The sequence below is a fragment of the Sturnira hondurensis genome, unplaced genomic scaffold, assembly GCF_014824575.4.
Source record: "Sturnira hondurensis isolate 20B ecotype Veracruz unplaced genomic scaffold, ASM1482457v3 Scaffold0001509, whole genome shotgun sequence".
NCBI classification, from domain to species: domain Eukaryota; kingdom Metazoa; phylum Chordata; class Mammalia; order Chiroptera; family Phyllostomidae; genus Sturnira; species Sturnira hondurensis.
In genome coordinates, this window is record NW_028074140.1 from 2,588,342 (window position 1) to 2,599,795 (window position 11,454).

The window sequence follows — 11,454 nt, forward strand, 5'->3', positions numbered from 1 at the left end:
TAGTTCATAAATGAATAACCCCCTTCCCTCCCCTTCCTTCTACTCTCTGTGGCTGATACCTAGGCTAGTTCGCCTTGACTTGGGTTTTAATGAACAGCTTTGATAAATGACTTGGAGGGCCGTAACCAAATAGTTTTAAATCCTTTTCAAAACGGAGAAGGATTGATTTCAAGTAATCAACCGACACTTATTGAACACACATGCTTGGGAGTAAAAAGAACTGTAAGGGATGCTTCTGGGGGTTGGAATTCCTGACTTGACTGAGATCTTTGAGTTACGTGCAGGTTTCAGTTGCCCTTGCATTTCCTGATGCTGAACGGAGCTCATGACTAGTTGAGAATTCATCACAAACACAAAAAACCACTCGTTCTGCCTCTAGTGCTACCGAGGAAAACAAATACAGTGCATCAGTCGTGTGTGTTCCCAGGAGCGAGGGGCTCGTGAGTCACTGAGCTCCTGCATCTAGTGCCTCCTTGGAGGCTCTGAATTCTGAGCACAAAGACCCGTAGAAGGCGATCCGCTTGGGGAGGCCTGCTTCCTTCTGAGCCTATTCGAGCCATAGTTACTCTATCAAGGAAATGAATATGCAGACTATGTCAGAGGTCTTATTTTTATCTGCGCTGTGCAAACCAGATGCACAGAATTGGGTGAGTCACACGTTTTAGTCCAGGACACGATTTCTATCACCATCCACCTACAGAGGTCCCTGTTCTATTTTATTCACAAATGAGTACAAAGTACCAAATACTTCCCATGAGCCATGCACTACTCAGCACTTTGAAAATGATCTCCTTTAATCATCGCAATGACTTCATCTGTTGCCGCCTAACACACCACCCCAAAATTTAGTAATCTAAAACACCGGCTTTACTGTGTCTCACTGTTCCGTGGGTTGACCAGGAGCCAGCTGGGGAGTCCACAGGCAGTGCCTCCTCTGGTCGCCCTGGGGCATCTCAGTCAGACGGCCCCCGTGTCCTCCTGTGGCTCGTCTCTCCCCACGACATCTCACTTTCAAGGCTCCCTCTCTTTCCATGGCTGCTCAAGGCTCCAAGAGGGGAGAAGCATCTGTCCTAATTAATGCGGGCGGGCGCTTGGAAGTACCCAAGCGTCACTTCCTTTCATCCTGTGGGTCAGAGCAGTCACAGGACCGGCCTCCTGATGGGAGGCGCTGATTGCACACGCAGGGAGAAGCAGAATTGTTTGGGCCCATCTGCGGAGATTAGCTACCAGACCCGTTTTATGGATGGGGAAGCTTAAAAAGAGGTTAAGTTACCTGCCCAAGGAAACAGGGCAGGTAAGGGGTAGAGCTGAGATTCCGGCCCAGGCTCAGGGGTCCCTGCTGCTAACTATGGATACGTGTTGCCATGCCTCTCAATCTTCTTAGATTCTCAGCTTCTAGATTTATATCTTCATGCCTAATCTCCAATCTCCTTCCTTCCTGAGGCACCCACTCCAATACGTTTTATATAGAAATGGAATATGTCTACATCTTTGCACAACATTGTTTTGTGAATCTGTCTTAATTTACATAAAAATTATTATGCTATAAGTCTCCTTCTTCCCCTGCTTCCCCCATCCTTAACGCTGTTTTGAACCTCTGTGCTGCTGTGTATCTAGTTCATTGCTTCCAATGGCTGCTTGGGGCCCTGTTTCACCTTTTCAGTCCCTTCATGTTACTCCAATTCCTCGACCCGCCCACAGTGTCATGGTAGACGTCCTGGTGCTCGGCTCCTCACAGTCCTGTGGGAGAGTCCCTCTGCACCAGCACCCATGCGGGGTTACAGGGTGCCGACAAATTCAGTTTCACTATTGTCACATTGTTTTGCAGAAAGACTAGAGCACTTCAGGGTACCACTACCCCTCCCCCCGTAGTGGCCGACTATTCCCGTTTCTCCGCATCCTTTTCTATACTTGCTATTTATTTTTAGCCAATCGGACAGTATAAAACCTATGATTTACTACCATATCTGTTTAAATTCACACTTCTATATTTTTCCTACTGGGTTGGCTATCTTTTCCTTTTTATTCTCTCTAGACAGTTGGACAGGCCGCCGAGCCCCCATTTGGTCAGCTCCCCCAATTATGTCTGCAGTGCGCTTCGCTGAGGAAACTCTTTAACTGTGACATAGTCAAATCTCGGGGTTTTTTTCATGTCCTAGGTCTGGGTGGTCTTATTTAAATTTTAGAAGTTCTTTCCCATTTTAAAACCACAAAGACAGCCCCCTATATTTTCTTCCTTTAGTTTTGTGAGTTTTTATGTCACCCTTAGGACTTTCATCTCTCGGGAATTCATCTCTGTATGTAAGACAGGAATCAACTTGATCTCCCTAAGACAGGCAGTTTTCCATCACCACCGGCGTGGCGATCTCCCCTTTCTTAATTCAGCTGTGGCGTAACCTGGATCATAATCCAGTTCCGCCCACACAGGGGTCTGTCCCTGCTCCCTCAGTCGGCGGCTGCCGGCCTCTGCCCCCGCGCGGCCTCACTGCCTGTCCCACCGTGGCTTCATGGTACACGCCATGTCAGTCAGTGTCTGTTGAAATGAGCAACCTCTCCCCAACCCCCTGCCACCTTCACGCTACATTTTTTCAAAATTGACTTAGCTATTTATGGACAATCTTTTAATTCTCGTGGATGAATTTTAAAATAGTTTTGTTAAGTCACTTGACAGGTCTTGGAATTTTGATTGGAATTGTAGTGAATTTATACATTCATTTCATGAAAATTGACCTTTTTTACAGTTTCTATCAACCCCATATAATGGTCATAGCATAAGACCATTTATTTAGGTGTCCTTTGGGGCCTCAAACAGAGTATTAATCATTGTTAATAAAATGTGCATCTTTTGTTAGTTCAGCTCAAATACTTTGTAGTTGTGTTGCTATGGTGAGTGATATCTTATTTTCTCTCTGGTTAGTGCTGGCTCTGAGGAGCACGTGTTATCCTGTTCTAGCACCTTTGCCGAACTCTGGAATAGTTTTCAGTTTGTTGATCCCCTTCCAGCCTGCTCTCTTCCGTCAGGGTATGGGGGCCAGGCCCCCAGCACTCTGCCGCTGTAGCCCCACTGTGGGGGTGCTGGCTGGTTTCACAGAGCCCTAAAGAAGGCTCGAAGTTTCGCCACCATCAATGCCTGCATACATTTTCATTATATAATTTCATTGAGTTTTTCTGTTTTCTTTATATTTTTAGAACTCTATGAGTTTTAGTATTAATAACAGTTAATAATACTAAAACTCATAGAATGTTAGAAATAATTAGATATTTATTATTAGCTCTGGCTGGTGTGGCTCAGTGAATTGAGTCCTGGCCTGTGGATCTAAGGGTCGCTGGTTCAATTCCCAGTCAGGACCCAAACCTGGGTTGTGGGCCAGGTCCCCAGCTGGTCACATGTGAGAGGCAACTGACCAATGAATCTCTTACACCTTGATGATTCTCTCCCTCTCTTTCTCCCTCCCTTCCATTCTCTCAAAAATAAAATAAATAAATTTTAAATATATATTTATATTACTAATCAAAATTATTTTAAATATTATTATTTTAAATAATTATTTAAAATAATATTTAAATAATATTAAATAAATTAATATTATTTAATATTAATTATTGATAATATTAATTAATGTTAAATAATTAATATTATTTAAATAATAATGTTATTTTAAATAATATTATTATTTTATTAGGAGTAATTAACTATAATAATATTGAGTGTTTTGTGTACTATTCTACTTTAATCTATGTGATAAGATACACTACTGTTGAACCATCTTTTTATTCCTGGGTAAATCTCATTTAAGATTTTATAAAAATGGGGGGGGCAGGGCTGGGAATACAAGACAGAAAACTGTACTTGAACAAGAATCTTTAAAAACATTTAAGAAAAGATTTTATAAAAATATGTTTTAGTAATTATGCTATTACAGTTTCCCAATTTTTCCCTCTCTACCCACCTCTGCCTAGTACACCCATTCCCTCCAGCAACCTTCCCCTTCAGTTCATGTTCATGGGTCAATTTGCTTGGCTTCTACACTTTCTATACTAGTCTTAACACCTCCCTGTCTATTTTGTACCTGCCAGTTATGCTTCTTAATCTCTGCACCTTTCTCCCCGTTCTCTCCCTTCCCCCTTCCAGCTGATAACCCTCCAAATCATCTCCATATCTATGATTCTGTTCCTGTTCTGGTTGTTTGCTTAGTTTGTTTTGTAGATTCAGTTGTTGATAGTTGTGGATTTGTTGCTGTTTCAATGTGCATAGTTTTGATCTTTTTCTTTTTCTTAGATAAGTCCATTTAAAACTTCATGTAATAATAGCTTGGTGATGATGAACTCCTTTAGATTTGCCTTGTCTGGGAAGCACTCTATCTGCCCTCCCATTCTAAATGATAGTTTGCCTGGATAGAGTAATCATGGATGTAGGTCCTTACTTTTCAACACTTTTAATACTTCTTGCCAATCCTTTCTCTTTTTTTTTTCTTTTTTTGTGGAATTATTTTTTCCCATTTTTTTTATTTAATTATTTTTCAAGTACAGTTTTCTGTCTATTACTCCCATCCCATCCCACCCCCCTGCTCCCCCCTCCCTCCCATTTCCACCCTTCTCAGTTGTTGTCCATGCATCCTTTATATATGTTCCTCTAAATCCCTCCCCTATTTCCCCTGAAATTCCCTCCCCTCTCCCCTCTGGTCACTGTCAGCCTGTTCTCTATTTCAGTGTCTTTGGTTATATTTTGCTTGCTTGTTTGTTTTGTTGTTTAGCTTCCTGTTAAAGGTGAGATCATATGGTATTTGTCCTTCAACACCTGGCTTATTTCACTCAGCATAATGCTTTCCAGTTCCATCCATGATGTTGCAAAAGGTAGGAGCTCCTTCTTTCTTTCTGCAGCATAAAATTCCATTGTGTATATGTACCATAGTTTTTTGATCCATTCATTTACTGACGGGCACCTAGGTTGCTTCCAACTCTTGGCTATTGTAAATTGTGCTGCTATGAATATTGGGGTGCATATGTTCCTTGGGATTGGTGTTTTAGGGTTCTTAGGATACAATCCTAGCAGTGGAATTGCTGGGTCAAAAGGCAAGTCCAATTTTAGTTTTCTGAGAAAATTCCATACTGTTTTCCATAATGGTTGTACCAGTCTGCAATCCTGCCAACAGTTGGCCAATCCTTTCTTGCCTGCAAAGTTTCTTTTGAGAAATCAACTGACAGTCTTATGGAAACTCCTTTGTAGGTAACTCTCTGCTTTTAAGATTCTCTCTTTATCTTTAACCTTTGGCATTTTAATTATGCTGTGTCTTGGTGTGGCCCTCTTTGGGTCCAATTTGTTTGGGACTCTGTACTTCCTGGACTTGTATGTCTATTTTCTTCATCAAATTAGGGAAGTTTTCTTTCGCTGTTTTTTCAAATAAGTTTTCACTTTCTTGTTCTTCTTCTCCTTCTGGCACCCCTGTGATTCAGAAGTTCGTACATTTGGAGCTGTCCCAGAGGCTCCTTATACTATCTTCATTTTTTAAAATTCTTTTTTCTTCTTGCTGTTCTGATTGAATGCTTTTTTTATTCTTATGTTCCAAATTGTTGATTTGATTCTCAGCCTCATCTTCTCCACTGTTGGTTCCCTATAGATTTTTCTTTATTTCATTTAATGTAAACTTCATTTCTTCCTGGGTCTTTTTCATGTGTAACCATAGTGAGTTATTTGAGCATCCTGACAGCCAGTGTTTTGAACTCTGCTTCTGATAGGTTGGTTAGCCTATTTTCATTTTGTTTAGTTCTTTTTCTGGGGTTTTGTTCTGCTCTTTCATTTGGGACATATTTCTTTGTCTCCTCAGTTTGAAAGCCTCCCTATATTTGTTTGCTTCTGTGTATTAGGTAAAGTTGCTTTGACTCTCCATCTTAGTAGCCTGGCTTATTGTAGAAAAGGCACCTGTAAACTGTGTGGGGCGGAGCCTTAGGTAGCACCAGGGCAGGGCAGCCCACTTCACCTCTTTGTGGTTCTGTGTGGAGGGGGACCTCTGAGAGGAGACGATGCTGTTGCCTGGCTTCTGGAGGTTTCCAGTCACTTCACACCCACTCCCCACCTGGGACTGGTGCCCTTCCAGCTGCTGTCCTGGTGCTGAATCCCAGGGCGGGTAGGTCTGCATAAGTTCTAAGCACATGTGGGCCCTTTAAGCAGAGTCTCCCGAAATTCTGGCAGTTTCTTCTGCTGCCTCAACCCCCACTGGTTTTTACAGCCAGAATTATGGGGACTTATCTTCCTGGCTCTGGAACCCAGGACTGTGTTGTCTGCCTGGGGCTGGGATCCCTTGCTCCCATGGTGTCCCTCCTGGTTTTTATTCAACACGTGTGAATGTGGGACTGCCCATTCCTTTGCTTCTCCACGACACACCGTGTCTCCATGCCTCTCCACCTGTTCTGTACCTCTGCCCCTCATACCTGTCTGGATGAATGTGGCTTCTTCAAATCCTTGGTTGGCAGGCTTCCATACAGCTCAATTTTCTGACAGTTCTGGGTATTGTTTTGAGGCGTAGTTGTAACTTTTTCTGTCGTTGTGCGAGGAAGTGAAAGCATGGTTACCTACACTTCCATCTTGACCAGAAATCTCAGTCTTATTTAATACTTTCTATATCTTCTCTATATCTGTGTCGAAAATGAAGTGTTCACACTACCACCACCAATTCCAATCCAGTACCTCAGAGTTTCATTTTCTCTTTCTCGTCTTCAATTCCATAGCTCCCTTTGCTACCATGAGAAACTTGGCTTTCCTTGTCTTTAATTTATTAACCTATTTCATCAGTCGCTCTGCATCTAATCAGTCTCTCTGCACGGAACCAACCTCTGTCCCCACTGCGATCCCCTCCCCTGCGTAGATGTCCCTCTCCCCATTCTCCACTCTGCCACCCAGGCCAGGCCACTGCTGCGTGGGGACACCTGCCTCATCCCTGTCAGAGTCTGGTACAGAAAGTGAGGTTCCTCATCTCCACGCGGTCTGTACTCATTTCCTTCTTCATGGTGTTTTGTTTCCGTCCTCTGTTTTTATTATTTTGTCTAGCTGGCCTGAATTAATGGTGCGTTTCATGAATCTTTTTAAAGAATAAGTTTAAAATACCGTACAACTTCACTCATATATGAAATCTAATAAACAAACTGAACTAACAAGCAAGATAGAGACGGACTCGTGGATGAAGACCAGGCTGACACCCCCCCACTGGGGGTGGGGCGGAAGGCTGGCAGTGGAGGGATGGAGCAGAAAGGAAAAAGGACTCAGGCACACAGACAACAGTGTGGGGATTGCGGGGGTGGGGAGGGGTGTATAAAGAAGATAAATGGTAATACAAAAAATATACCATTAAAATAAAATAAAATAAAATCTTCCACCAGTGAAAAATAAATTTAAAAAAATTAAAAATGAGTTTAGAATTTTCTCCATCTTCTTTTTCTCTCATCCACTTCCGTCCTATATTTCATTAGTTTTTAGTCTTACCTTTATTATTACCTTTCTTCTTGTTGTTATTTTCTAATCACTCTTGTCTCAGCCTTCCTTTGGGGGAGGGTGGGGAGGGGGACAAATGACTTAGAACTACCCATTGTCCTCTAGTTACTGCTTTATCTTCCACAGTTTTTGAAAACTTTCAAAGTCCAAATTTTGTCCTAAGTATTTTTAAATTTCTCTTGTGTTTTTATTTAACTCAGAGTCTTCTGTAGTGAGTTTTTTAGCTTTCAGCCAATGAGCATGGGGTGGGAAGTGTTTTTCTTTGGTTTTATATTTCAATGATTATTATATTGTAGCAAAAACAACAACAACATGGTCTCGGTGACGTTGAGTCTTTGAAGTTACAGCCTTTTCTGTGTCTTCATACATGGTTGATTTTTGCAAATATGGATACATGTGTGTGTGTACACAGATAAGCTCCCAGGCTACTTGTGTGTCCCACACCCCCGTGTCTCTGCGTGTTGCCATGCTTGATCTGTAGGGTGTGAGGGGGGCAGACAAAATTCCTGATCACGCTGTCGAAGTGCTCGTGTCTTCCTTTAGTCCTGTTGGTAGCTGCTTTATGTATTTTGACAGTATTTATATATTTATCTTCGCCATTATATTTCTTGACATATTGTTCTTCTTTCCAAAATATAATATTCTAATATTCTCCTTGTCCCTTTTGATGTTTTGAAAACTCTCTTTGGTCTAAATTGATATTAAACATTTCTGTATCCTGTTACGTCTCCTGTAGATAGCATGTGGCTAAGTACTGTTTTTGAAATTTCATCTGAGAATCTCTTTGAATTGGTGAGTTTAATCCCTTCACACTTACTTTTTTGTAAGATTTTATTTATTCATCTTTTAGAGGGGAAGGAGAGAAGGAGAGAAGTATCAATGTATGGTTGCCTCTCCTGAGTCCCCTGATGAGAACTGGCCTGCAACCCAGGCATGTGCCCTGACTGGGAATCGAACCTCGAGCGTGTGATTCGCAGGCCCGCGCTCAATCCACTGAGCTACGCCAGCCAGGGCGACCCTTACTTTTTACTATGACGTTGGGTCTTAATCTACGATCTTCTCTCACGTCTCTTTTTCCCCCCGGGAATCTCAGACTCTTCTGAGGACCCTGACCACCTGGCGTAAAAAGGTGAGAGTGAAGTAAAACGGGAGTGAAGTCCCCAGTGGCCCCGCGGAGGTTGGGCGAGCCTCTGGGACTGCCCTGTAGCCGTCACTTCTGACCACTTCAGCGGGCTGCTCTGCCCCTCAGGCCACATCCTCACACTCTGTCCTGCTCACCATTTTCTATGTCCCGCCTGCCTGGATGGCAGTCAGCCAGCCTTTGCAGGCCCCACGGCTCAGAAGGGGGAACTGCCTGCTGGCATATGTATTCTGTACCTACCGCCCGCCCCCGTGTGGAAGGAACACAGCCCAACGTTTCCCCCACTGACCTGGTGGCCCTGGACGGGCTCTGCCCTTCCCTGTGTTCTGAGAGGTGCCGAAGCAGACACCGACTCATTTAAAAGTGCTATAGAGCAGAGAGAGAAGGACGGGACGCTCCGCCCCAAACCTGTCCTCTCCAGACCTCCCGCACCACACCTCCGCAGCCTGAGTGCTCCTTGGTTTTTATATCCTTTGCTCAGATTCACCGCCCATCCTCTCACTTCTTTATCACTTCCAGGGGTGATGGGGGTGGGGACACCGGGCAGCCAAGAGTCAGGGTAAGTTTGCCACACCATCTGGCAGCAGCACTCCTCAAACAGCCCTCTGGGGGCGCCCCCGCCCCGAGTTGCCGAGAGGGGCAGGGCCTGGACGGAGCCCCAGCCACATGCGTGGCGCTGGTGCCCCAGCTCCACTCGGCCACTTTACCTCTCTCAGTATAATGGGGACCTGGTTAAAGTCTGTTAGGTCCTTTCTTATTCTAAAATTCTGGATGACCTCATCTGGCCCCCTGGCACTGAGGGACTCTGTGTTGGCAGAGGGCACTGAGGTGCTTGGCAAGAAAGCACCTGGACCTTGGGGATCCGCCCTGCATAAAAAACGAGGAACCACACTTTCCCCAGCAAGTTCCCTCGCCGACCAGTTCACAGAAAGGAGGCATCCGGGACTTTCAACCAGCCATAAGTAAGTAACACTTACTAGACACACGAACTGCATTTTATTCTCAGATAAGCTGCTGACGTTAGTATTTTTTGTCAATCTTGAGATTTGTGAGAGACTATGTCTGGGAGCTGCTGTGAGAGCAAGTCTGCAGAACACCCATCATAGACCTGCCAGCGCCCCGAGACCTCTGAGACGGGGAGGCACGGAGAGGCCTGAGAGGAGGCGCCCCCCCACCATGGGCGAGAGGCATACTTTTACACTGTACCAAGCACAACTATGTTTTCCTGCTCTTTAAGTCGGAATCCTGCCCTGGCTTGTGTGGCTCAGTGGATTGAGCACTGGCTCAGTGGATTGAGCACTGTGACTCAAAGGGTTGCTGGTTTGATCCCCAGTCGGGGCACATGTCTGGGTTGTGGGCCAGGTCCCCAGTAGGGGATGCATGAAACACAACAAACTACACATTGATGTTTTTCTCCCTCTCTTTCTCCCTTCCCCCCTCTCTAAAAATAAGTAAATAAAATCTTTAAAAATAAAGAAATAAACAGAAAGCTCACTTTGGCTTTGGGGAAAATTGCTAACATACATTCAAAAATGTCTCTGGCTTTCCTCTACCTTCCTTCTCACTGACCCACTAGTAAAAGCAGGGCCAACCACATTTCACGTCTCCAATTCAGCCCTCGAGGGTGCCAGGCTGCTCCCTGAAGTCCACGGGACACCACTCGGAGCTCACCCTCTCAGCAACCAGGGGCTAGAAGCACCTGACCCAGGAGCACGGAGGCAAGTAAGCAAGCTAAGACTGCCCTGTGGATCTATGCTGTGGTCTCTGTGAGGGCGCAGGACTCAGCTCCGTGGGCAGCCATCTTACAACCACATTAGCGGTCCCGAATTAGGTCTGGATGTGAGGAGAAACTCCCCAAAGGCACATGCCCTCTGGAAAGGGTGGCACAGCCCCTCTGCACTCATGCAACAGTAGGGCGGGGGCGGGGGTGGGGGCAGTTGTGGCTGGAGCAGGTTTGATGGCTGCAGAATCGGGGCCTGAACCTCCTGCCTCAGAAATCGGCGCTAGCTGGGAGGATGAGAGGAAAGAGCCTAACAGTTGTTAGCAAACCTGCTTCATCCCAGATGAGAAGGACTAGGAACTGGACTCAAGCAAGGTCTGCAAAGATTAAGGGGCCTTCAAACATGCACCCTTTTTGAGAAGGATCGAGTGGGATTTGTTTTGTTTAATGCACTGGGTGGAATTTCAGTGGCCATGGACCACGCCCAAGTGCAAGGCTTGGGTCGCCCAAGTGCACCTCTCTTCCAGGTTCATTGCTACTATGCAAGGTCTTCAAACACCCGCACGCACCTGGTTCTGGTATCTAAATACTGTTTCCCTGTTTAAAAGAATTGGATCTCCCTGGAGAAATGTCCAGCTCTAGGTCAGGGACAGGAAGTGTATCAGATGAATCTGGAGCACCTCGTCACACCAGAAAGCAAGGCAGGCCACTGTGGTTGTGTCCAGAGGACACAGGACACAACTCAGACACGCGCCCACCAGCCTCAGTGGAAACTGTATGAGCACCACAAAGAGGAACGACTACACATCATCTCATGAGGTGAATTTTAACTCATGTTAAAATTCATGAGTTTGTAATGATCAAAAAAGAAGAAAAAAAAAACCCTGAAATGCAAAAGGGACTTATTTAGGGAAAAGATCAAAACTGTGAATATTAAAAAGACAACAAACTCACAACTATCAAAACCGAATCTAAAAAACAAAAACTAACTAAGCAAACAACTAGAACAGGGACAGAATCACCGAAATGGATGTTACATGGAGGGTTACCAGCGGGGATCAGGGGTGGGGGAGAAGGGGAAAAGGTACAGGGAATAGGAAGCATAAA